The following is a 27,745-nucleotide window of genomic DNA, read 5'->3' on the forward strand; positions in this document are numbered from 1 at the left end:
AAATTAAAGGTTTGAAGTTTGAAGTCTAAATAGATAAGTCAATTTAGCCTTTTTTACTTAATGTTTTAAAAGCCTTGGAATAAGGTTTTGATGGAATTAAGTTGATATTTTGGAAGATATTAGATTTCTAAATATGGTTCATGTTGAATAAAATGATGAACTAGGGATTAAATTGATAGAAATTCAAGTTACAAGTGAAACAAGGATTGAATTGTAAAGTAATTCATAAGTTTTATGCTTTAGGGACTAAATTGAAAGAAATTTGAAATTATGAATTTATGGAGAAATTAGAGAGTTGAAATTTGGTTTTAAGTGATAGTTGAGTGAAAAATAGAGAATAAATTGTAAAGAAAACAAGTTAGTTTGAATTGGGATTAAATTAGAAGTTATGTAAATATTGAGTTGAAATTGAAATAAATAAAATGAAATTGTATATTGATGAATTTTAAATTGTTTTAATTTCCGTAGCTAACATTGTGCCGAAAATCTCGGCTAAGCAAGAAAAAGGCAAAGTCGACGAGGGTTAGCTCGGAAATTACGGTTTGTATTTCTATAATCTGAACTTAGTTATTAATTGTTATATTTTTTATTCAATGCATTTAGTAAATGTTGAACTAAGAATTATTGTGTTTATAATGGAAATGGATTAATTTAATATGTGATGAATTTATATTGATTGAATTAAATCGAATTATATATTATAAATATATATATATATATGTGTGTGTGTGAATGTGATATTATGCAATTATGATGAACTGTACTGAATGTAACACCCCAAAATTCAATTGTCATAATTGCACAATATCACATTAACATACATATATATATATATATATATATATATAATTCAACTTAATTCAATCAATATAAATTCATCACATACCAAATTAACCCTTAATTTTCCTTTCTTCTTTCCTTTCTATCTTTTTTCCTTCCTTCTTTGTTTTGTTTCTTCTATTCTGTTTCTTTCTTTTATTTTCATTAAACTATTATATATATATATATATATATATATATATATATATTATTTATACTTAAATTAGTAATACTTATTTATTATTTATATACGTGTATATTATTAGTACATATATATCCATTTATAATCATACATTTGTCATAATTTAATTTATTTATTACATAAAAATCTTATAATATTATTATTTAATTAATAAATATATTTTACTTAATAATTATCTATTTAATAACTAAATACAAGTATTACAAATGTATGTATTTTATTAATACACTTGTATCAAATCATCATCACACATTTGTCTTTCTTTAATTCATTCATTTATTAACTTTAGTTAATTAATATACAATAATAATTTTAATATAATAATATTTACTTAAATAATAAGTAAATACATACATGTATTACAAATGTATGTATAATATTTATTACACATGTATATTTTATTACCACACATTTATCACTATTTTAATTTATTTAATAATATAATAATTTAATATCAATTAAATAATAATAACCATAATAATAAATTAATTATTCTAAGAAAAATCTTAGAATTTTCCATCTTTTGCAGCCTAAATTAGGACAAATGACATAATTGCCATTTTGGTCCTTTACATTTTCTTTTAATCTATAATTCAACTTTCACATTTTATTCAATTTAATCCTTATACCTATTTAGCCTCAATTTAAGCTAATTCACCTTATTAAACTCTAATTAATCACTCAATTAACTTCGCAAATATTTTTAATAAATATTTATGAATCCATTTTGAAAAACAAGACCCAAAAATAAAATTTTTCGATAACCGTAAAATTCGATTCATTATATTATTATTTTTCTAGATTTGTAGTTGGCTCATAGGTGTTCCCCTACTACAAGTCATACATTAAACCCAAAAAGATAAAATTAGTAGAAAATAAGAAAATTAAATTATAACTATACCTAAAAAATTTCTAATTATTCTATTAATATACAGAAATTAAAACTAAAATAGTGACGTTGCCTCCCCTGCAATGGTGCCAACAACTTGACCGCCTCCAGACGTACCAACGTCCAGAGTAGAAATCCTGCACAAAAGATGCGAAAAAGAGGTATCCGCAAGTGTACAGGTCAGGTTGTAATATAGTTACAATGAGTAGGTAAGTACTCCGAGGATTGCACCCAAGGGAAGCGAGCACTAAATTAATTCTAATCTAATCATAAATAGATCTAATTAGTACTTTAATCGAATTATAGTACGAAGAATTAAAAAAAGATTTTTGATAAAAAATAATAAGAAAGGAAATAAATGAAAAACAAGAAATCAAATAATAGAATCAGTATCAAATCTGGGCATGAGTGATTAGCTCGCTTTGGTAGTCATAATCAATTGTCGTCTTGGGCTTTCTTGTTCAATCAACTAGTTAATTCCCTAGCAGGATCTTTCGATGCATCCACTAAAATACCAAGTCAGCAAGAACTATTTTTCTTCTGACCTCACAGTCCAGACCGATTTAGGGTTAAGGAGTTCACGGATAGGCCATACCAATTTTGGGTTAATTCTCACCTTGATGACTTCCTAGGGTTGTCAGGCTTAAGGTTTAGATTCTTCCTTTCCGGAACAGCTGATTCGTTAAGAAATCCCTACAAAACAGTTAATTATTCATACCTCCACTCGCTAATCCCCCACAAGAAGATTAGTTCCTCATGAATATAATTAACGATATAAACTTGAATGGAAGAATGAACATAAAGAACAATTCAAGAATAGAGTTTAGAAGAAGCCTAATTTGTACTTGAATTTAAGCGCAGAATCCTTACAGAGTTTGACAGTAATTCCAAAATTTGATTTATTCACAAAAATAAAATAACAAGAATAGAAATCTAAAACCTAAGAAAGAGAAAATCTAAAGATTAAATCTAAAGAGGAAATCTAAAGATTAAATCTAAAGAGAAAATTATACAAATCAAAAGGTCTCGGTAACATGTGCTAAATGAGCCTATTTATAGACTTTACGGTGGTTTTCATCCTCAACCTTAGGTCAGTTACCATCCTCGTGCTTAATATTTGATTGTGAGGACCAAAACGCCCTTGACACCCTGAAGCTGAGCATACTACCCTCGATGTCGTGACACACCAAGTCCTATGTCGCGACATCGAGGGTAGTATGCTCAGCTTCAGGGTGTCTTCAAGGGTATGCCGCGACATCCTCAGGTTGTGTCATGACATTAAAGGCAGTCTTGGAATTCTTCTATTCTGCTCTTTATGTTGCAACATTGCATGCTCCGTGTTGTAACCTAGTGACTAGTATTGGGTTAATATGCCCTCTAATGGTCTCCTACACACTTATTAAGTATATTAGCTCACATTTAGGCCTCATTCGGCCACTATGGTCAATAAAGGACTCAAATTGCAAATTTTATTAACTTAAGTAATACTTACGAAAATATAATTAAAACTTAACTAAATGCTCATGTTCAAGCTCCTAAAGTGTGAAAACTAATTTAATCTGTTACACCGAATTATAGCAAATCAGAACCTTACGTTATGGGAACCCTGTTACATGTTCTGCGAACCCGTATGTTATGCGAATCCTATATATTGTACGAACCAATGTACATGCGAACCCATGTTATATGTGAACCCATGATAAATGCGAACTCATGTTATTGCAAACCTATATGTATTGCAAGCACTGCAAAATGCAAACTGTGATATTGCGAACTATTACGTGAGAGCTCTGTAGTATTGCGAGCCCCATTATATTGTATATTGTGAATGTGTTAAAAATGATATGTTGGCATTGTAAACACTTGAAACTGTTGGATAGCATTGGCATGCCATAGGGTTGTGAGTCCTCACCCTTTTTATTATGTGTTAGGGCATTGTGGCCTAAAGATAGCGTTGGAGAGATAAGAGAATTTTGAGCATAAATCCATTCACCGTAGATAGCATGGAGTGTTTGAAGAGTGTGAGCACTTGTGCTATACTTCTTGGAAATAGTACAAGACTCTTTGAGTCCTTTGGAGTGTATGGATATCTATTTATCTAAAGCATATAAATTATGATTATGTTTCACATTTACAAATTGCCAATATATCACTATAATGTGTATGAGTAATGTAATTGTTATGTGAGCTGTTATAGCATGTTTAAATTCTAGCATGATTGATGTGTCTATATGTCGTATGCTTAAGCATTCACTCAGCTTCAATAAGCTCACACTCCTTGCACATACCTTGTAGATAAATAGCATGTAGGATAAGTAGTGAAGTATGGTATTCCGGTGATCCATTGCAAGGCAAATCCCTTGAGTATATGATAGGTTTCTAAACCTTAAAAAGGAAGGCAATGTGGGATTGTTTTCATGAGATTAGATTTAGACTTAGAATTTTAAATAAATTTTGGTGGGTTGCAAATGGACATTATGGATTGTTTAGTTTTGGATTTTGGGAACTTTTATAATTGCTTAATGGGATGATGAGTGATTGGACTATGTTGCATGATGGTAGTTGATAAATTGATGAACTAACATACTTATGCAGACCAAAAAGTTCTTCAGATTATGAGTTATGCCATTATATCCCATGTTTGTTTGAATTAAAATGAAACTTAGTATACATTAAAGGTAAGTTGTAGTATGATATATTAATACCTATGAACTGTACAAGAGAAGTGTCAATAGGTAGACTTAGTAATGTCTCACCATTTATGAAAAATGATGTTATATACCACAACAATTAAATTGTTTAGTAAGATATAACTATATTGGGGGTAAAGTTTGCCTAATTATATAGTTCTCCACTAGGAGAGAGTACGCCAAAATAGAAAGTCTGCCAGGATAATAGTTTGCTAAAGTGAGGGGTTCGCCACAACCACGAGTTCGTCAATAGGGTGTCTGCCAGTAGGGTACATGCCAAAAAAGAGGGTTCGCCAAGGTAGGTCAACTCGCTTAGAGTAAATAGGTTCACCAATATAAGTGGGTACGCCAAGGTAAGGGAGTTCGTGAACGTACCACCAACAAAACAACCTATTAACTCAGGGGAAGATTAGTGTCTGAGTTCGCCTAGCAGAAGGGTTTGCCAACAATAAGAGTTCGTAGGGCAGGTTGCAAACAAGGTGTCTGCGAGGTAAGTCGCAACCTAGGAGGTTACCAGAACATCTGCAAGCTACTAAGGTTTTTAATTAGGTTCACTACAATGTGGGTTTGCATGTGGCAAAAAAAAAAAAATTTCGAACTGTTTTAGGGGTGTGTTGTAACACACCTTACCTGTATCCATTACCAGAATAAGGTACGAGGCATTACTGGAGTTTACAGAATCATTTTTCATTAAATTGAGTCATTTTACTATTCATATTCTGAACGTAATTGTAATGTCCCTCTATTGGGCTCTCGAAACCCAAAACATATATTAGAAACGATTCGAGACTAACTCGGGATCATAGAGAAATTTTCGCATAATCTCCAAAACTTTTTTTCTCTATTACAGGGGTCACATGCCCATGTCCCTAGGCCGTGTAACTCCCTGACTTGCAACTCATGAACAAATTGATCTCACACAGCCAAGGCACACGCCCGTGTTGCTAGGCTGTGTGGTTAATTTTTATTTTCAAATTAGGTGCAGGATTCACACGGTCATATCACACGCCCGTGTATTTAGCCATGTGGACAAAATCAAAGCTATATCCAAGCCTCATTTCTCACCCACTTGGTCTTTTACTTACACCAACATTTAAATATGTTCAAGATTCAATTTATATGGTTAAATATCTAAAATTATCAATCAACTATTCATATATAGATAGACATATTCATAAATTTTTATAGCATTCTTAACCATCATCTTCATCCCTATACTAATACCATCTCATCATTTGTTCATTTTAAACCCATATCAAATATGATAAAATCATAATTATATGTAACTCAAAACTTACTAAATACAAGCCATACCAATGGCTAGTTACAGTTAGATCATTTATAAACCAACATTAACTAATTAAGCTATACATGCTATTATAACCATAATTCATTTACCATTCATACCAAAATATGCCGGTGGATAGTGTGAGTGATCTCCGTCGAGCTTCCTAACCAACGAGCTTCTGAAAATTCACTCATTTAAATTTAATATAAACATACAAGGCATATTCAATCATCTTGATCACGAGCCCTAACACATAACCTCATCACCCTTGTTAGTCGTACACTTCATATAAATACCAAGAAACATGTATGGGCTCAATTTTCACTAAATTTCTCATGTATATAGACAATTTCACATTATGTAATCATATAACATATAACAACCATATCTCTGTATTTTAAATACAATTTCATAACAACTTGTCTTGATTTCATACTATTTTATATTTAAGCTTTACTCATCAAAGTATTTGAAATATCATCTTTATGCAAATAGTACACATGAGGTACATAATTCTATAATTATGGATGAAAATATTTATCAAACATATTCCATGTTCATATATCATAGTCTCATGCCTCCACATATCAATAACCATCATTTTCTTGTTGATAGTCGTGAAACTAACTAAAAATTTGACTAAGGCAAGCGCACCTATCGAACAGTAGTATAGTTTTGGTGAGATCAGAAATATCGTATCCACAATGACTAAAAGTACTAGTAATTACTATCTTTTTATTATCTAGCCTAAGAATTGAAAGACTGTTTTCTAAACTAAACTAATTATCCAATTAACTAAGATTATGACAGAGATTAAAATTGGAAAATACTTTTTAGGAAACCGATGGAGAAGACAATACTCAAGGAAGAATCCACCTAGACTTCACTTATTACTTCTAAATTAGACAATTTATTTACTTGACTTAATCCGTAGAAATCCCTGATTTATGTTAATATCTCTTTCGAGACTAAAAACAACTGACTCTAGGTTGATTAATTGAAACCTCTTTCTAATTAAAACCTATATTGTCGCGTTAACTCGGTCTATGGATTCCCTTATTAGATTTGACTCTAATCCGGTAGATTTATGTTGTCCTATCTCTAGGATTGCATGCAACTCCGCTTAATTATGAATGATCTACTCTTAAACAGGGACTTTTGCTCCACTGAATAAGCACATCAAAAACCTGAATTAATATATTGGAATATTAAAGCAAGAATTAGAACTCACAATTAAGAATAAGAACAAGTATTTATCATATAATTCAAATAGTAATAAGATTCGTCCTAGGTTTCATCTCCCTTAGGTATTTAGGGAGTTTAGTTCATAATAATAGAAAACATCTCAAAATTAGGAAAACAACAAAACATAAAGAAACCCAAAGAACTTCTAGGGAAATTGAATGGAGATCTTCAGTCTTGAAGTAGATCCTGCTTCTAAGCTGATTCCGATGGCTGTCCTTGAGTATTTTCTTCCTTCCACTCTGCGTCCCCCCTTTGATCCTCTTCTAGGGTGTTTATATAGACTTTGGAATGCTTCAAAACCCTCAAAATTAGCCTTTTCTGAGTAGAATTAGACTTGGGCTCGACAGGGACATGGCCGTGTGCCACGCCCGTGTGAAGGTCCTCAGGCTGTATGCAATTCTGACTTGGTTTTTAGTCGACATGGCTATGACACACGGGCGTGTGGTTTATCCGTGTGAAAATGCCTAGGCCGTGTGAAATATTGGGATAAGCCCATTTTGTCCATTTTTGGCCCGTTTCTTACTCTTTTCACCTTCCTATGCTCACCTGAGTATAAAAAATGAAATTAAAGGATTAGGAGCATCAAATTCACTAAATCTTATGATAAATCATCCAAAAATATGCCAAGTATGGGATAAAAATATATATATATATATATATATATATATTATGGTTTATCATTTGTGTTTCAAATAAATACTTGTAACCATACATAAGTATGCAATTCACTATTTCTTCCTGTCAATCACAATTTCAAATGATAAATTCTTGTGAATACGCTCACCAATTTCATAATTCCATGTATTTACTGTTTTCCATATTTATCCCGTTGAATTTCTCAGAATTTCAATAGTTCCTATAGTACACTCATGGTGTACAATTAACTGTTAATTCGTACACATATATACATAAGTTCTTTTCAGAGACCACACTTTCGCGAACCTCATTTCTTATAGTAGGATTACCAGTCCAAGCTAAATCCCTTATAATGACCCGAAATTTATGGGTATCAGAAATTGTATTTCTAGGTTACTGTTCTCATAAATTGGGTTCGTAAATATTTATTAGAAATATTTACGAATGTTAGTTGAGTGATTAATTAGATTTTGGTTAAGAGAATTAGCTTGAATTAAAGTTAATTTAGTATAAGGACTAGATTGAATAAAGTGTGAAATTTGAATTATAGAATAAAGAAAAATCAAGGGACTCAATTAGCAATTAAGCCATAGGTGCCAAATGTATGGTAAAAATTAAATACATGTGTAATAAATATTATACATACATTTGTAATACATGTATGTATTTACTTATTATTTAAGTTAATAATAATTATTACTAAAATATAATATAATAATATAATAAAACATAAAATAAGTAAAAGAAAATAAAGAAACAAAATAGAAAAGAAACAGAGAATGAAACGAAAAGGGAGAAAGAAAGAATGAAAGAAAAAGAAAAGGGAAAATTGAGGTTTTACGGTTTGAAGCTTAATTTGGTAGGTCAATTAAGTCTATTTATTTTAATTTTGATGTTTTAAAAGCTTTAAAACAAAATTTTGTTGAATAAAGTTGACGTTTTAGAGTTTTATAAGTTTTTAAGCATGGTTCATGTTGAACAAATTGTTGACTTAGGGATTTAATTGAATGAATATCAAGTTAGAATTGATTAAGGTATTAAATTGTAAAAGAAGCTATAAGTTTTGTGTTTGAGGGACGAAATTGAAAGAAACTTGATATTAGGGTTTTATCATGAATATTTGATGGTTAGGGTGAATATGATAGGAAATTGAATAGAAATGAAGTATGAATTGAGTGATACAAGTAAATGAGTTAATTAGGATCAAATTGAAAATTATGTTTGAATTAAATAGAAATTCAATTATTTATTGTGAATTAATTTTGTATTAATAGTGTAAATTGTTTAATTTCCATACCTAATATAGTACCGGAGACTCCAAAAAAGAAAGGAAAAAAGAAGGTTGACGAAGAGTAATCCGAGAATTGGAAAAAAGAAGGTTGACAAAGAGTAATCCGAGAATTACGATTTGTATTACTATAAACCAAACTAAATAATTAACTGTTGTTTTTATTATTTAATGTGTATGGGAAGTGAGATAGAGGTAAGAATTGCTATTTTTCTATTGGATCGAAATAAGTTGTGAATATTGAATTGAAGTGTGAATTGACTGTTATCTGAAAATTGAAAGTGAAATGAATACCCTATTAACAGTATCAGGCTAAGTCGGATATAGTTGGCATGCCATAGGATTGGAAGTGTTCAGGGATACTTCGATCTCGAGTCGATGAGGCACTATAAGTGTCGTACTGTTACTGTTACTTCGGTTAATTCGATGAGGTACTGAGTACCGTAATGTTACTGTTTATTTTGGCAAAGCCAATGAGGCACTAAGTGCCGTATTAGTGTGTTGGTTGGATCCGTGTATCCGTTTAGGTTCGAGTTATGTTAATAGAGGCAAACTATTGTACTGAACAACTGAATGACTGTACTACTGTACTGAATAACTAATTGTTATTGATTGATTTTGAATTGAATTGAATATTTCTTTGAGAATGAGTTGTGAATATAATTATTGTTATAAAATTAAAAATTTATAGTTTAAATGAATTTGAGTTAATAATTGATTTAAGTGTTAATTTATAGAAATACCACTGAGTGTGTACTCAGCGTATGGTTTGTTTCTGTGCATAGGTTAGGTACAAAAGTGACTAACTACTCAGCATCCAAGCCAATCCCGAACTCAAATACGTGGTGATGCATTTTCTCTTTTGAAAATGGCATGTACCTAGGTTGTCTTTTGATGTCATTTTTGAGATGTGAATATTAATGGTGTATAAGATAATATTGGTTGACCTATTGATCGCGTGATTTTGTGATAGGTTTTAAATATTTATAATTTATCGTTCTTGAAACTAACTATTATCGCGATGTAGGCAAGTGTACCTATCGAACAGTAGTATAATTTTAGCAAGACCAGATTGTCGAACCCAAGAGAACTAAAAGTACAAGTAATGACTGTCTTTTTATTATCTAGCCTAAGAATAAAGAGGTTTTTGTTTTAACAAACTAATTATCTAAACTAAGAATTCACAGAAAATGGAATTGGGAATTGCTTTTGGGAAAATCGATTGAATTAAGACAATACTTAAGGAAAAATCCACCTAAACTGTACTTGTTATCCTGGCCCCGAATCGGACGATTTATTCATTTAACTTGTTCCGTAGAGATCCCTAAGTTATGTTATTATCCCTATTCAAGACTAATAACGTCTAATCCCTAGATTGAATAATTGAGACTTTTCTCTAATTAACACCCTAGGGTTGTATTAACTCGATCTATGGATCCCCTTATGAGGTTTCACCCTAATCCGACAAAATCTTGTCACCCTATGTCTAGGCACGCAAACAACTCCGCTTAATTATGACAAATGTACTCTTAGACATGGTCTATTCCTCCTCTGAATAAGAGCTTATCTTGAATCAGTATCCTGGGATATCAAAACAAGAATTAAGAACACATAATTAAGAACAAGTTAAATATTTATCATACAATTCAGAAAATAATAGCAAGATTCGTCTTAGGTTTTATTCCCCTTAGGTATTTAGGGAATTTAGTTCATAACTAAAAAGGAAACTATTTCAGAAGAATAACGAATACAAAACATAAAAAAAAACTCAAAACTCCTGAAGGGAAATTGAAGAGAGATCTTCAGTGTTGATGGTGAATTCGGCTTCTGAAATGGATCAATCGGCTTCCTTGAAGTAATTCCTTACACCCTGTTCTCTGCCTCCCATTTCTTTCCTCCTCTAGGGTGTATTTATAGGCCTTAGGATGCCTAAGAGCCCTCAAAAGTGGCATTTTCCTAATTGGACTCAACTTGGGCTCGACAAGGACACGCCCGTGTGTGATTATTTCAGGCCGTGCTCGAGCCTGTTAGAATAGCATGGTGTGTGTCTACCTGTGTGAGTCATGCTGCGATTCTGCCAAATTGACACGGCCGTGTGGGCTGCCCGTGTGAGGAAGTCCAGGCCGTGCTGATTTCGTACTTTGGCCCATTTTCTCCTTTTTTGTCCCGTTTCTCATTCCTTTCGCTCTTCTATGCTCTCCTAAGTACAAAACATGAAATTAAAGCATTAGAAGCATTGAATTCACCAATTCTAATGGGAAATCATCCATAAAATGCGTTTAACATGGGGTAAAAATATGTATAAATTACAGTTTATCAAATACCCCCACACTTAAGCATTTACTTGTCCTCAAGCAAAATTCTCAACTTATAATCAGAATAAATTCTTCTCAATTTATAATTTCTATAGATAATATCTCAAAATAATCCATAGGCAATCATACATTGAGAATTCAACTAAAAGAACATAAAAGTTTCAAACATTCCAAGTTGAGTATTTAATCATGCAAATATAGGTGTCTCCCCTCATCTAAGTAATTACCTTTGATTCAAAATATCACAGAGTTTCATATCCTCACTACAGATTCACTCAAATCACTCGAGGTGTTTTAAGGACAATAAATAAAGTACTCAATAGTCAATAATGAAAAGTCATTACCTTAGGCTTGCATGAAAATCAAATCTCCACCACTATAAATTGAGATGAAACATCAATCAAAAGGTCTTTAGAAGGTTGTAACGAGGCTTGGTTAGGGGGTATGGTCACAAGCTGAAAGAAATGGTTAGAATCGAGATCGAATTAAAAAATTGCCTAACTAGAAAAATAGTTAACATCACTTGCATACAACAGAGCTTCTTCTCAAAATATGGAATTACTAATGTTTATACATAGTTTTTTTTTTTAAGAACAAGTTAAATAACATAGACTAACTTATTACAAACAAGACATAGCTAAGCAATTTACTCAACTTAAATCTCGACAAAAATAGGGATCAAATTAATTTAGGGGATTTCAATAATAATAGGTTAAGGGTTGATATTGAGGGTAATACAAGGAATGGCTTGTTAGGCTCAAAAGGGTTTACTAAGGGTTAATCGTGGAGGTAGGCTTTTCATGGCATGAGTGGGTTAATCCTAAGTGCCCCTATCATCTTGACATATCAAATCAAATAGTATAGTCTTGACATGCATAATCAGGCAAGTTCTAGAATAACAATTCGATATTGACGCACTCAAAGCAATAATAAAAGTGAGCATGAAAGAATTAATAGATGCTCAAACGGCTCAAAAATCTCACAAAAATTATGGCTTTTTGATGTTTAAACTCGTGAATTCCAATTCAAAGAATACCTAGACTTGGGGAAAAAACCTATAATTTTAAATTCTTAAAAATCAACTTATCATGCTTGATTCTCTAGTGTCTTAAAGTTTAAACAATCAATGCATAAATGCTTATGTTTTAATTCAAGATATATCAGTAAAAATCATAAATCAATCAAAATTTATCCTACATATGATATGAAAGGTTTTCAAGAGCACAAGGTAGTCATTTAGGGATTTTTCTAATAATGAAATAAATACCTCCCACACTTAATATGTACATTGCCCTTAATGTACAAAGGTAGATATTAGAATATAAAAATAAGATAGGGAGAGAAGTGAAACTTCTTGAATTAAGAATGGATGATATTCTTGGATTGGTGAGATCGAGTATTGAAAATAAAGCTGGAGGGCAAGCATGATTCTGAATGATAAAAGGAGAGTTAAGGGAATAATTTGATAGTAGTGATAAAGATAAGTCGTGTTTAAAAACAAACAAATGAATCTTAAAAACTTAATAAAAGAAAAATAAAATAAAATAAGATAAAATAAGATAAATAATCAAAATTTTCAAGTGGCACGACCGGTGCACATGCCTGTGTGGATCGTGTCCCGTCCGTGTTCGTCGCGAATTGAGATGTCGTCACACGGCCTTCTGGCATGCCCGTATGTCTAGGCCGTGTGGCTACATGATTGTGTCGCACGGCCGTGTCTGGCACGGTTCGCTTCTCCCACGGTCGTGTACCTCTCCGCACTCTCGTGTTATTTTGATCATGTCGTCCACGGGTGCTAGACACTGGCGTGTCGCACATCCGTGTTGTTTTAACAGGTTCACCCACGGTTCTTCTACACGGGCGTGTCTCACCCCCGTGTTGTTTTGGTAGGTTCAACCACGACCATGTCGCACGGCCATGGCGTTTTATCGTAGCCCATGTTTGGGAAAAATTGTTGTCCTGTTTTCACACGGCCCTAAGCACGCCCGTGCTCTTGGCCGTGTCCCTGTGGAAAACCTTTATTCAAGCGCTCTGTTAGTAAGTTAGATGTTGAAGACGAAATTTTAAAGAAGTTAATACAGTTAGTGCTCGGGTTGCCTCCCGAGAAGCGCTTATTTATAGTCTAAGCTTGACTTACCTCTCCGTTGAAAGATCATGGTGGTCTGAGGAGTTTATACTCCTCATTCCTGCTATTAATCTCATCAAAATAAGGTTTTAAACGGGTGTTGTTTACCTTAAAAGTGTCGAACTTGGGATGACTCACATCAACCGTACCGAATGGGAAAATACTGAGTACTGTAAGAGGAATTTTTTCATTCGATGTGGCAGCAACAATGTGGGGATTTGTGGTATCTAATTAGACCCTATCTCCAACCTTAAGTTGATTTGGAAAGGGATTGAGCTTGTTCTATCGTAGATTCGGTTTGTCAGGTGTTCTCGGTTTATGCGTCCGCCATTCATCTAGCTCCTCGATTTGTAGCCTTCGATCTTCATGAATGGGTCTTCTACTATTGCTTGAGAATGGTTCATGTACTTCCTTCAGACTCATTTCCAGCAAAGAAGGTTACACCATATTGTTAGTTTTAGTAGAATGGTTTAGACGATCACCTTCAATTTCCACTGTGTTGCTAGAATTGCGAGCTTGAAGGGTATTGTTTCGTCTCCCACACGGAGTGTGAGTTCACCTGTGCCAATATCAATAATTGTTTTAGCAGTTGCTAAAAAGAGCCTTCCTAGAATTAAAGGAGTGTTGCTATCCTCCTCTATGTCTAGAGTAATGAAGTCAATGGGAAATATAAATTTATCGATTTTAACTAGCACATCTTCAATAATACCCCTAGAGAATCTTATAGTTTTATCTGCTAATTAAATGCTCATCCTAGTCTGTTTGGGTTTCCCGAGACCTAATTGTTTGAACATTTTGTAAGGCATGACGTTAATACTAGCCCCCAAATAAGCTAATGCATTATTAACATCTAAACTATCAATTAAGCAAGGAATTGTAAAACTCCCTGGATTTTTAAGTTTGTTGGGTAGTTTATTCTGGAGAAAAGCTGAGCAAACTGCATTTAGCTCCACATGCGATGCCTCGTCCATCTTCCGCTTATTTGCTAAAAACTCCTTTAAAAAGTTCATTGCGTTTGGCATCTATGATAGAGCTTCAATAAATGGTAAGTTAATATGTAATTTTTCTAAGATTTTAAGGAATTTACCAAATTGTTTATCTGAGCGGTCTCTCTTTGTCCCGTTGGGGTATGGCACACGAGGTTTATATTCGACATTCACCGATTTGTTTTTATTGTGATCTACCTCACATTGACCTTTGCTTACCATAGTTTCTTGCCTCGGTTCTGGCTCAAGCTCAACGAATCCTTCTTCATCTTGAACATTAATCGCGTTGAGCTGTTCCCTTGGGTTAGGTTCAGTATTACTTGGTGAGCTCCCTTGTGGTCGTTCAGAGATTAGTTTGGAAAGCTGGCCTATTTGAGTTTCGAGCCCTTGGATTGACGCTTGTTAATTTTTAAGTGCTGTCTCGGTGTTTTGGAAACGGGTTTTTGACACAAGGTAAACTTTGTGAGCATCTCTTCAAGGTTCAGTTTCTTTTTCCTGTTGGTAGGGTGGTTGTTGGTAGTATGGAGGTGGTTGTGGTCTTTGATTTCCTTGACTACCCCACGAGAAATTAGGGTGGTTCCTCTAACCTGCATTTTAAGTGTTACTATATGGATTGTTTTGAGGTCGAGGATTATTACCCATGTAATTTAATTGCTCGTTATCGATGTTGTGCCCATAAGGTTGGTAATCCGAGTGGCTTGTTCTACCTCCACTTGCTTCACACTGCATTATTGGGTGAACCTGTGAAGAACTAAGAAAACCATCAATCTTTTTATTTAGAAGTTCTACCTGGTTTGATAGCATAGTAATCGAATCGACATTATAAACGCCTACTATTTTAGTTGGTTTTGTCCTCATGACTTGCCACTGATAGTTATTCAGTGACATCTCCTCTATGAACTCATAAGCATCTTCAGGTGTTTTATTATTAATGGTTCCACCAGCAGCTGTGTCAACCATTTGCCGAGTCGAAGGATTCAGGCCATTATGGAATGTTTGAACCTGAAGCCAAAGCGGTAACCCATGGTGAAGGCACATTCTCAAAAGGTCCTTGTATCTCTCCCACGCATCGTAGAGTGTTTCTAAATTCATCTGCGTAAAAGAAGAGATATCATTACGTAATTTAGCCGTTTTAGCCAGCGGAAAATATTTTAGTAAAAATTTTTTGGTCATTTGTTCCCAAATAGTAATTGACCCTCATGGTAACGAGTTCAACCACTGTTTAGCTTTGTTCCTCAATGAGAAAGGGAGACGAATGGAATCGTCAGAACGCCATTAATTTTAAATGTATCGCATAGTTCCAAAAAGTTTGATAAGTGAGCGTTGGGATCTTCATCCTACAAACCATCAAACTGAACAACCTGTTGTATCATTTGAATTGTGTTAGGTTTCAGTTCAAAAGTATTTGCAGCTACAGCAGGTCTAACTGTGCTTGATTTAGTTCCTGTTAAAGAAGGTTTAGCATAATCATACATAGTACGTGGAGCAGGATTTTGATTAGCCGCAATTGCAGGAGGTAGCTGATTGTCTTGGTTTTCAGCCATCTCTTTGATTGGGGGTTGAGTATCGTCTTCTTGCTCGTTTTCTGTGTATCTTAGGCTTCACCTTATTTCTCTTTGGTTCTACGAACTGTGCGATTGATTTCTTCGTTAAAAAGTAGTGGTCTTGACGGGTTTCTTCTAGTCATAAACTATAAAAACCTGCCAGAAGAAAGAAAGAAAATTTAGTAAATTAGAATAAAATTAAAAATAAAATTAGATTGCAAGAAAAATAAAAGGCTAAAATAATAAAAATTGAGTGTTCCTAATATTTTAGTTCCCCAGTAACGGCGCCAAAAACTTGATTGCGTGATTTCGTGATAGGTTTTAAATATTTATTATTTATCATTCTTGAAACTAACTATTATCGCGATGTAGGCAAGTGTACCTATCGAACAGTAGTATAGTTTTAGCAAGACCGGATTGTCAAACCCAAGGGAACTAAAAGTACTAGTAATGTCTGTCTTTTCATTATCTAGCCTAAGAATAAAGAGGTTTTTGTTTTAATTAGCTAATTATCTAAACTAAGAATTCACAGAGAATGGAATTGGGGAATTGCTTTTGGGAAAATCGATTGAATTAAGAAAATACCTAAGAAAAAAATCTACTTAGACTGCACTTGTTATCCTGGCCCCGAATCGGACGATTTATTCATTTAACTTGTTCCGTAGAGATCCCTAAGTTATGTTATTATCCCTATTCAAGACTAATAACGTCTAATCCCTAGATTGAATAATTGAGACTTTTCTCTAATTAACACCCTAGGGTTGCATTAACTCGATCTATGGATCCCCTTATTAGGTTTCACCCTAATCCGGTAAAATCTTGTCACCCTATGTCTAGGCGCGCAAACAACTCCGCTTAATTATGACAAATGTACTCTTACAAGGGTCTATTCCTCCTCTGAATAAGAGCTTATCTTGAATCAGTATCCTGGGATATCAAAACTAGAATTAAGAACACATAATTAAGAACAAGTTAAATATTTATCATATAATTCAGAAAATAATAACAAGATTCGTCTTAGGTTTCATTCCCCTTAGGTATTTAGGGGATTTAGTTCATAACTAAAAAGGAAAACATCTCAGAAGAATAACGAATACAAAACATAAAGAAAACCCAAAACTCCTGAAGGGAAATTGAAGAGAGATCTTCAGTCTTGATGGTGAATCCGGCTTCTGAGATGGATCAATCGGCTTTCTTAGAGTAATTCCTTACACCCTATTCTCTGCCTCCCCTTTCTTTCCTCCTCTGGGGTGTATTTATAGGCTTTATGATGCCTAAGAACCCTCAAAAGTTGCCTTTTCCTAATTGGACACAACTTGGGCTCGACAAGGACACGCCCGTGTGACATGCCCATGTGTGATTGTTTCAGGCCGTGCTCGAGCCTGTTAGAATAGCACGGTGTGTGTCTACCTGTGTGAGTCGTGCTTCGATTCTGGCAAATTGACACGGCCGTGTGGTGTGACAACCCGAATTAGGGCCTAATCGGAATAGTGGTTTCGTGACCACAAATCCGAGATAGAAATAATTGTTTTATAATTATTTTGGGGTTTATGATATGACTGCATGATTGTGTGAAAATTTCGTGATGAAATTCTATGCCTAAAGTGCTTAAATTGAAAGTAGGGATTAAATCGAATAAGTTGCAAAATTTGCATTCCAGAAGTTTTTAGTATGAAATTGTTTTGGAATATTAATTAGGAGGTCTTAAATAGCAATTTGACCAATTTTAAGTTCATGGACAAAATAAGGACATGGAAGGAATTTTTGAAAGTTTAGTAAGGAGGGCATTTTGGTCATTTGGATATTAAATGAAATAAAATGGGAAAAATAACACAAAATTGATCATCATCCTCCTTAGTTGCTGCCGAATTCTCCCTCTCTCCATAGCTAGGGTTTCTTCAATTTTCAAGCTCCATAGTAAGTGATTCCAAGCCCGCTTTTAATGTTCTTTACGTTTTTGAATCCGGAAGCTCGATTAAGCTTATGCTAGTAATAATTTAACCTAGGGTTCACATTTGGAAAAATACCCATAGGTGAAATTTGTGTATTTTGATGTTTTATGATAGAATATGAGGTTTTAAATTATGTTAAATAACTTGTGCTACTCGGTTTTAAGTGAAAACGAGTAAAAGCAGCATAATCGGTAAAAATACCTATTGTTCATAACTATATGATAGAGTGAGAATTTGATGTTGTTGTAGAAGAGAAAATGTTCAGCATATCATAAAATATAAGAATAAGGGCTGAAATTAAATTCCGAGCCTAGGGGCAAAATTGTAATTTTGAAAAGTTAGGGGCAAAAATGTAATTTTTCCATGATGTTATTTTGGATTGAAATAAATAGTATGAGTATTAAATGAGCTAAATGTGTTATTATAGATCAAGAAAGACGGAATTGATCTCGAGCAGGGAAGGAAAAGTTTTGGACTAAATTGCAAAATTTCCATATTTTGCACCAAGGTATGTTTGTATGTAAATATTACAATAATTTCATGTACATTCTTATATTTCAGCCTATTATATAAATATACTAGCTGATGTTAAAATATAAATCGACTATTGGAAGAATGGAAATAAATATAGAGAGAGATCCGGTTGAACATTCTAGAGATCGAATGAAATAGAGGGCGTAGCTAGGTCACATGTATGATGCTGAGTGCACATCATGTGTACAAGAAAGCTACGAGACACCTGTAGTAGTAGCTAGGTCACATGTGTGATACGAGATGTATCCCATGTAGACAAGAGAGCTACGTGAAAGATAAATGTAGCTAGGTCGCATGCGTGATTCCAAGTGAAGGACACCATGTAGACAAGAGAGCTACGTGAAAGATAAATGTAGCTGGGTCGCATGCGTGATTCCAAGTGAAGGACACCATGTAGACAAGAGAGCTACGAGACAAATCGGTTGGGTCGCATGAGTGGTACTAAGTGTTCACCATGTGTACAAGAGAGCCGAACTAAACAAAGTATGAATGGTGGGGCTGTGTGCTGAAACCATTAAATATCGAGGATTGATCCGAATTGTTCAACGGGATGGTTTTGTGGTGATATTGTGGTTTGGACCTACACTTATGGTGAATGAAATGTGGTGAAAATGATTTGTGGTATATACATATATAAGATAAAATGAGGTTAGCATAAAGAATGTGTGAAAGAGTGAAATTAGCATTAAAACTGTTTTTAGATGGTAGCAGTGACGTGATTTTGAAAAATCACAAAAAATAGGAGGAATATAATTAGAGGTTGAATGAGATGTGAAATTAAAGTTTAATGAGTCTACTTTCATATAAAAGAAACAGAGCAAGCAAAGGAATTCTATATTTTGAGATATTTACAATTGTATGTGACTTGCTCAGGATGAATACGTGATCCCCTGTTCCAACTTTGAAAAATCATTAAAAATTGTACAAAGCAAATTAAGAAATATAGTTTACATGCCTAAATTCCTTATTGAGACTAGTTTTAAATGAAACAGACTTCAGGGTTGTTTGAATTGTGTACTGAGAGAAATTCAATTTGTAGTGAACAGAGGTCAGATCGGTCGAAATGTGTAACAGGAAACTTTAACTAATAAACTGTACTATTCGGCTGAACCAAAATTATAGAAAAAAAATTAGCAAAAAGCTTTATGAGTCTAGATTCAGGGAAATTTTACGGATTTGAATTTGAGTTTTGTAACTCGAGTTATGATTTATTTAGTGAATATGGCCTTGCAGAGACAGCTTAAACAAAGTGGAATGAATAGTGAAGTTAAAGTAGATATACTTGAATTGTTGTGTAAACATGTTAGATTTTTTTAATTAGTATTTACATACTTACTTACTAAGCTATAAGCTTACTTTGTTTCTCTCTTTTGTCTTATAGTGTTCTTGACTTGCTCGGGAGTTAAGGATCGTGAAGATCTACCCGCACTATCATACTTTAGGGTATTTGAACTAAACGTTTTGAATTATGGCATGTATAGTAGGCTTAATTATTTTGTTACGTGTCATATTTGTCTAGGTTTAAAATATTAGTTCTGATGCTCGACCAGCTAATTTGTACAAGCCATTAAAGTTGGCTAATATTGTTCAAGACATATATTATACGATGCACTATCAAATTGGATGACATATTTATATTTCGGTTATGTTTAATGGTATGTGTTATGTTACGGTAATACCTTGTATCTGTTCCTATGACGGTAACGGGTAAGGGTGTTACATTTAGTGGTATCGAGCTATGGTTTAGTCGGTTCTCGGACTAATAAAGTGTGTGTAAAAGTCTAGCTATACATGCCATAAAAATATTGTGATAGTGTGGTGACTCTGATTATTCTAAAGCTGTGTTTTGTTTTAATATAGTAATGGATCCTGAAGGAACTGCGGTGATGATCTTTGCTAGTAATGTGCCGCTCTGCACAAGGGACGCGCTTGTGGAAAGTAGACTGAGACATTGAGACAAGGAGATGAGGCTCGGGATGCCTTTCTCCAAATGATGAACAATTGGTATCTTGAATTTATTCGAGCAAATCCAAATGCTCAACCTCCTCCACCCCTCCTATACCTCGGGCGATTCTGTGGGCTGCTCAAGGTATAGATTTGGTAAGAATGAACAAGCCTCCGGTTGACAAGATTCAAAACAAGGGGCAAGAGTTTAGAGCAAAGGTCGATGATGATCCCGAAAGCGAAATTCGGCTTGAAAATTCTACCCGTATATTTGATGAGCTCTCATGTACACCCGAGGAATGCTTAAAGTGTCTTGTATCACTTTTGAGAGATTGACTTACCACCGGTGGAAGACTTTGGTTGCAATGGTGCCAAAAGAAAAAGTTACTTGGGATTTCTTCGGAAGAATTTAGAAAGAAATACATAAGTCGTGATTTATTGATAAAAACGGAAGGAGTTCCTTGAATTGAAGCGAGGGAAAATGTCGTAGCAGTATGAGCGCGAATTTGTAAGACTCAAGCAAGTATGCCCGGAATGTGTGTCCACCGAGGCCATTATGTGTAGAAGATTTGAAGATGGGCTGAATGAGGACATTAAAGTGCTTGTAGGAATTTTGGAGTTGAAAGAATTTGTAGTATTGGTTGATCGAGCTCTTAAAGCCAAGAATTGAACAAAGAAAGAAGAAAAGGCGCTATTGAGGCCGAGATGTCGAAAAAGACAGATAAGCAAGCCATTTCAATCTCAACCTAAGAGGTCCAAAGAGACAAACCCTCGAATGACAGGTTTCAATTGGGGATTCACACAGAGATCGTGGTAGAACATATTCGGGTCTAAAGCTCAAGCTACTTGATGGCAAGTGTGGGTAATGTGCGACCTAGAAAGCCCGAGTGTCGACAATGTGGCGAGCAACATTATGGTGAGTGTTGGGGGCCGAAGCGAGCTTGTTTCAAAAGCGGTTCTCGCGAGCATTTTATTAGAGATTGTCCGGAGAAAGTTAAAGAAGAAAGATTTGAGTGCTAGACAAAATACCACCGCTAGTAGAGGTAGACCACCGAGAAATCTTGGAGGTGGGACTAGTAGTAAAAGCGTGATGAAAGATTTAACGGCAAGATCGAAAGCTAGAGCACTGCTAGAGCTTATGCTATACGTGCCGAGAAGATGCATCATCTCCGATGTTATTCTTGGTACATTTTCTCTCTATGATACTATTGTTATTGCATTGATTGATCCGGGTCCACTCATTCCTATATTTGCATGAATTTAGTATCCAATAAAAAGTTGCTGTTGAATTTCTTGAGTTTACGATTAAAGTGTCGAACCCTTAGGCCAATATGTGCTAGTTGACAAGGTTTGCAAGAATTGCCCATTAATGATTCAAGGTCACTTTTTTTCGGCCAACTTGATCTTTGTTACCATTTGGTGAGTTTGACGTTATCTTGGGAATGGACCGGTTAACATTGTATGATGCTAAGGTAGATTGTAAACAAAAGACACTAGAGTTGAAATGTGAAAATGGAGAAATTACGTGGGTTGAAACAGATGAATCAAATAAATTGCCTATGGTGATTTCGCACATGTCCGCACGCAAATACATGAGAAAAGGGTGTGAAGCTTATCCGCTTATGTAATGAATATTGAGTTGCCTCAACTGAAATTTGAATCGATCTGATAGTCTGTGAGTTTCGGATGTATTTCTGAGGAATTGCAGGTTGCCTCCGAACAGAGAGATAGATTTTGCCATTGATTTGTTGCGGGTATTGCACCGATCTCGATTGCTCCATATAGAATGGCTCATTGAATTAAAAGAATTGAAGGCTCGATTCAGGGAGTTAACGAGACAAAGGGATTTGTGAGACCGAGTTTCTCTCCTGGGTGCTCTGTATTATTCGTAAAGAAGAAGGATGGTTCAATGAGACTTTGCATTGATTACCGTCGACAATAAGGTGACTATAAAGAACAAGTACCCGTTGCGAGGATTGATGATTTATTCGATCGGTTAAAGGGGCCACAGTGTTTTCAAAGATTGAATTGAGGTCGGTTACTACCAAATGAGAGTTAAGGAGTCGAGATGTCGAAAACCGCCTTTAGGACAAGGTATGGACATTATGAGTTTCTTGTGATGCCTTTCGGCTAAACAAATGCTCCAGCTATATTTATGGACTTAATGAATCGGATCTTCCGACCATATTTGGATAAGTTTGTAGTAGTGTTTATAGATGACATTTTAATTTATTCTCGAGATGAGTCTGAACATGCCGAACACTTGAGAACTATATTGCAGATCTTGAGAGAAAAGAAACTGTTTGCCAAGTTTAGTAAAAGTGAGTTATGGCTTCGTGAAGTCGGATTTTTGGGGCATATAGTCTCAGGTGATGGTATTCGGGTGGATCCAAGCAAGATTTCTGCGATCGTTGATTGAAACCGCCAAGAATGTATCCGAGGTTAGAAGCTTTTTAGGCTTAGCGGGTATTATAGACGTTTTGTTGAAGGATTTTCGATGATTGCCTCTCCTATGACTAAGTTGTTGCAAAAGAATGTTAAGTTTGAATGGATGATAAATGTCAACAAAGTTTTGAAAAATTGAAAGCACGATTGATTGAAGCACCAATTTTAGTACGACCCAGTCGGGAAAGGAGTTCAGTAATTTATAGTGATGCATCATTGATGTGCCTTGGATGTGTGTTGATGCAAGAGGGTAAAGTGGTAGCTTATGCTTGAGACAGTTAAAACCACATGAGAAGAACTATCCTACACATGATTTGGGCCGGCATTGTTGTTTTGCCTTGAAGATTTGGTGACATTATTTGTACGGTGAAAATGCGAATTTTTACTTGATCACAAAAGTTTGAAGTACTTGATGAATCAAAAGGATCTGAATCTGCGACAATGAAGATGGCTTGAATTATTAAAGGATTATGATTTAGTGATTGATTATCATCCGGAAAAGCAAATGTAGTTCTTGGCGCCTTGAGCGAAAATTTCTTTTTACTTTGAGAGCCATGAACACGGGGTTAGCATTGTCGATGATGGGTCAATCTTAGCGAGATGAGAGCTAAACCGTTATTTCTCCAGTTGATTTGTGATGCTCAAAAGAATGATAGTGAGTTACGGATCAAGAGAACTCAATACTGAATCAAAGTTACGACTCGATTTTCGAGTTGGACCGGATGATGCTTGATGTTTCGAGACAGGATATGTGTGCGAAAAGCGATAAATTGATTCGAAAATATTACATGAGGCGCACAATGGTCATTTATCGAGTTCATCCTGGTAGCACAAAATGTATAATGATTTAAAGAAGTCTGTATTGGTGGCGGTATGAAAAGGGACATTTCGAATTTGTAACCAAGTGTTTGATCATCAACAAGTAAAAGTTTGAACATCAAGTGCCTTGAGATTACTTCAACCGTAATGGTGCACGAGTGGAAATGGGACAAGATTACCATGGATTTTGTAACGGTTTGCCTTTAACTCCTAAAAAGAAGGATCTTTGTTTGGGTAGTGGTTGATAGATTAACAAAGTCACCCACTTTATACCAAGATGCGTCTGATTACTCACTTGATAAATTAGCGAATTATATATTCTTTGAAATTGTGAAGTTGCACGAGTACCTATGTCTATAATATCGATAGAGATCCAAGATTTACCTCGAGATTTTGGAAAAAGTTACAAGAAGCTTTGGGTACAAAATTGAACTTTAGTACCGCATTTCATCCACAAACAGATGGTCAAACGGAAAGAGTAATCCGGTACTCGAAGATATGCTTAGATCTTGTGTTTTAGAATTTGGAGGTAGTTGGGAGAAATATCTATCTTTGATTGAGTTTGCCTACAATAACAGATTATCAATCAAGTATACAAATGGCACTTTGTCTGAAGCCTTGTATGGTCGTAAGTGTCGAACTCCTTTATATTGGACCGAGCTTAGTGAGAAACAGATTCATGGAGTTGATCTAGTTAAAGAAACCAAGAGAAAATAAAAGTAATTCGGATTGCTTGAAAGTCGCTTCAGATCGACAAAAGTCATATCAGATTTAAAAGAAAAGAGATTGAATTTCGGTGGGTGATAAAGTGTTCTTGAAGGTGTCACCATGGAAAAAGATTCGAGATTTAGTCGAAAAGGCAAGTTGAGTCCGCGTTTTATTGGGCCGTCTGAGATTCTTGAGAGAATTGGACCATGGCATATCGGTTGGCCTTACTGGCAGAGTTAGAAAGAATTCATAACGTGTTTCATGTATCAATGTTGCGACATTATCGTTCGATCCTTCACATGTGATTTCCCAACGAAATTGAGATTCGATCGGATATGACCTATGAGGAGAAACCAATAAAGATTTTGGCTCGAGAGGTTAAACAGTTAAGAAATAAAAGTATAGCTTTAGTGAAAGTATTGTGGCACGACATGGGATAGAAGAGGCTACGTGGGAACTGAGGAAGCTATGAGGAAACAGTACCCAAACCTCTTTCTGGGTAAGATTTTCGGGACGAAAATCTCAAAAGGGGAGAATTGTGACAACCCGAATTAGGGCCTAATCGGAATAGTGGTTTCGTGACCACAAATTCGAGATAGAAATAATTGTTTTATAATTATTTTGGGGTTTATGATATGATTGCATGATTGTGTGAAAATTTCGTGATGAAATTCTATGCCTAAAGTGCTTAAATTGAAAGTAGGGATTAAATCGAATAAGTTGCAAAATTTGCATTCGAAGTTTTAGTATGAAATTGTTTTGGAATATTAATTAGGAGGTCTTAAATAGCAATTTGACCAATTTTAAGTTCATGGACAAAATAAGGACATGGAAGGAATTTTTGAAAGTTTAGTAAGGAGGGCATTTTGGTCATTTGGATATTAAATGAAATAAAATGGGAAAAATAACACAAAATTGATCATCATCCTCCTTAGTTGCTGCGAATTCTCCCTCTCTCCATAGCTAGGGTTTCTTCAATTTTCAAGCTCCATAGTAAGTGATTCCAAGCCCGCTTTTAATGTTCTTTACGTTTTTGAATCCGGAAGCTCGATTAAGCTTATGCTAGTAATAATTTAACCTAGGGTTCACATTTGGAAAAATACCCATAGGTGAAATTTGTGTATTTTGATGTTTTATGATAGAATATGAGGTTTTAAATTATGTTAAATAACTTGTGCTACTCGGTTTTAAGTGAAAACGAGTAAAATGGCATAATCGGTAAAAATACCTATTGTTCATAACTATATGATAGAGTGAGAATTTGATGTTGTTGTAGAAGAGAAAATGTTCAGCATATCATAAAATATAAGAATAAGGGCTGAAATTAAATTCCGAGCCTAGGGGCAAAATTGTAATTTTGAAAAGTTAGGGGCAAAATGTAATTTTTCCATGATGTTATTTTGGATTGAAATAAATAGTATGAGTATTAAATGAGCTAAATGTGTTATTATAGATCAAGAAAGATGCGAATTGATCTCGAGCAGGGAAGGAAAAAGTTTTGGACTAAATTGCAAAATTTCCACATTTTGCACCAAGGTAAGTTTGTATGTAAATATTACAATAATTTCATGTACATTCTTATATTTCAGCCTATTATATAAATATACTAGCTGATGTTAAAATATAAATCGACTATTGGAAGAATGGAAATAAATATAGAAAGAGAGATCCCGGTTGAACATTCGGAGAGATCAAATGAAATAGAGGGAGCGTAGCTAGGTCACATGTATGATGCTGAGTGCACATCATGTGTACAAGAAAGCTATGAGACACCCTGTAGTAGCTAGGTCACATGTGTGATACGAGATGTATCCCATGTAGACAAGAGAGCTACGTGAAAGATAAATGTAGCTAGGTCGCATGCGTGATTCCAAGTGAAGGACACCATGTAGACAAGAGAGCTACGTGAAAGATAAATGTAGCTGGGTCGCATGCGTGATTCCAAGTGAAGGACACCATGTAGACAAGAGAGCTACGAGACAAATCGGTTGGGTCGCATGAGTGGTACTAAGTGTTCACCATGTGTACAAAAGAGCCGAACTAAACGAAGTATGATGGTGGGGGTGTGTCTTTGAAACCATTAAATATCGAGGATTGATCCGAATTGTTCAACGGGATGGTTTTGTGGTGATATTGTGGTTTGGACCTACACTTATGGTGAATGAAATGTGGTGAAAATGATTTGTGGTATATACATATATAAGATAAAATGAGGTTAGCATAAAGAATGTGTGAAAGAGTGAAATTAGCATTAAAACTGTTTTTAGATGGTAGCAGTGACGTGATTTTGAAAAATCACAAAAATAGGAGGAATATAATTAGAGGTTGAATGAGATGTGAAATTAAAGTTTAATGAGTCTACTTTCATATAAAAGAAACAGAGCAAGCAAAGGAATTCTATATTTTGAGATATTTACAATTGTATGTGACTTGCTCAGGATGAATACGTGATCCCTGTTCCAACTTTGAAAAATCATTAAAAATTGTACAAAGCAAATTAAGAAATATAGTTTACATGCCTAAATTCCTTATTGAGACTAGTTTTAAATGAAATAGACTTCAGGGTTGTTTGAATTGTGTACTGAGAGAAATTCAATTTGTAGTGAATAGAGGTCAGATCAGTCGAAATGTGTAACAGGGAAACTTTAACTAATAAACTGTACTATTCGGCTGAACCAAAATTATAGAAAAAAATTAGCAAAAAGCTTTATGAGTCTAGATTCAGGAAATTTTACGAATTTGAATTTGAGTTTTGTAACTCGAGTTATGATTTATTTAGTGAATATGACGCAGCAGAGACAGCTTAAACAAAGTGGAATGAATAGTGAAGTTAAAGTAGATATACTTGAATTGTTGTGTAAACATGTTAGATTTTTTTTAATTAGTATTTACATACTTACTTACTAAGCTATAAGCTTACTTTGTTTCTCTCTTTTGTCTTATAGTGTTCTTTGGCTTGCTCGGGAGTTAAGGATCGTGAAGATCTACCGCACTATCATACTTTAGGGTATTTGAACTAAACGTTTTGAATTATGGCATGTATAGTAGGCTTAATTATTTTGTTACGTGTCATATTTGTCTAGGTTTAAAATATTAGTTACTGATGACTCGACCAGCTAATTTGTACAAGCCATTAAAGTTGGCTAATATTGTTCAAGACATATATTATACGATGCACTATCAAATTGGATGACATATTTATATTTCGGTTATGTTTAATGGTATGTGTTATGTTACGGTAATACCTTGTATCTGTTCCTAATGACAGTAAGGGGTAAGGGTGTTACATGTGGGCTGCCGTGTGAGGAAGTTCAGG

At 34.6% G+C, this 27,745-nt stretch overlaps 1 non-coding gene across 1 annotated transcript; it reads left to right on the forward strand.

The window, feature by feature from the left end:
- Nucleotides 1-15,501: 15,501 nt before the first annotated feature.
- LOC128296140 (small nucleolar RNA R71) lies at nt 15,502-15,608 on the forward strand. Its single transcript, XR_008286689.1, has one exon. It is a non-coding gene; the product is annotated as a small nucleolar RNA R71 (small nucleolar RNA).
- The last annotated feature ends 12,137 nt before the right edge of the window (nt 15,609-27,745 follow it).

Source organism: Gossypium arboreum, chromosome 7 (assembly GCF_025698485.1).
Source record: "Gossypium arboreum isolate Shixiya-1 chromosome 7, ASM2569848v2, whole genome shotgun sequence".
Lineage (NCBI taxonomy): Eukaryota > Viridiplantae > Streptophyta > Magnoliopsida > Malvales > Malvaceae > Gossypium > Gossypium arboreum.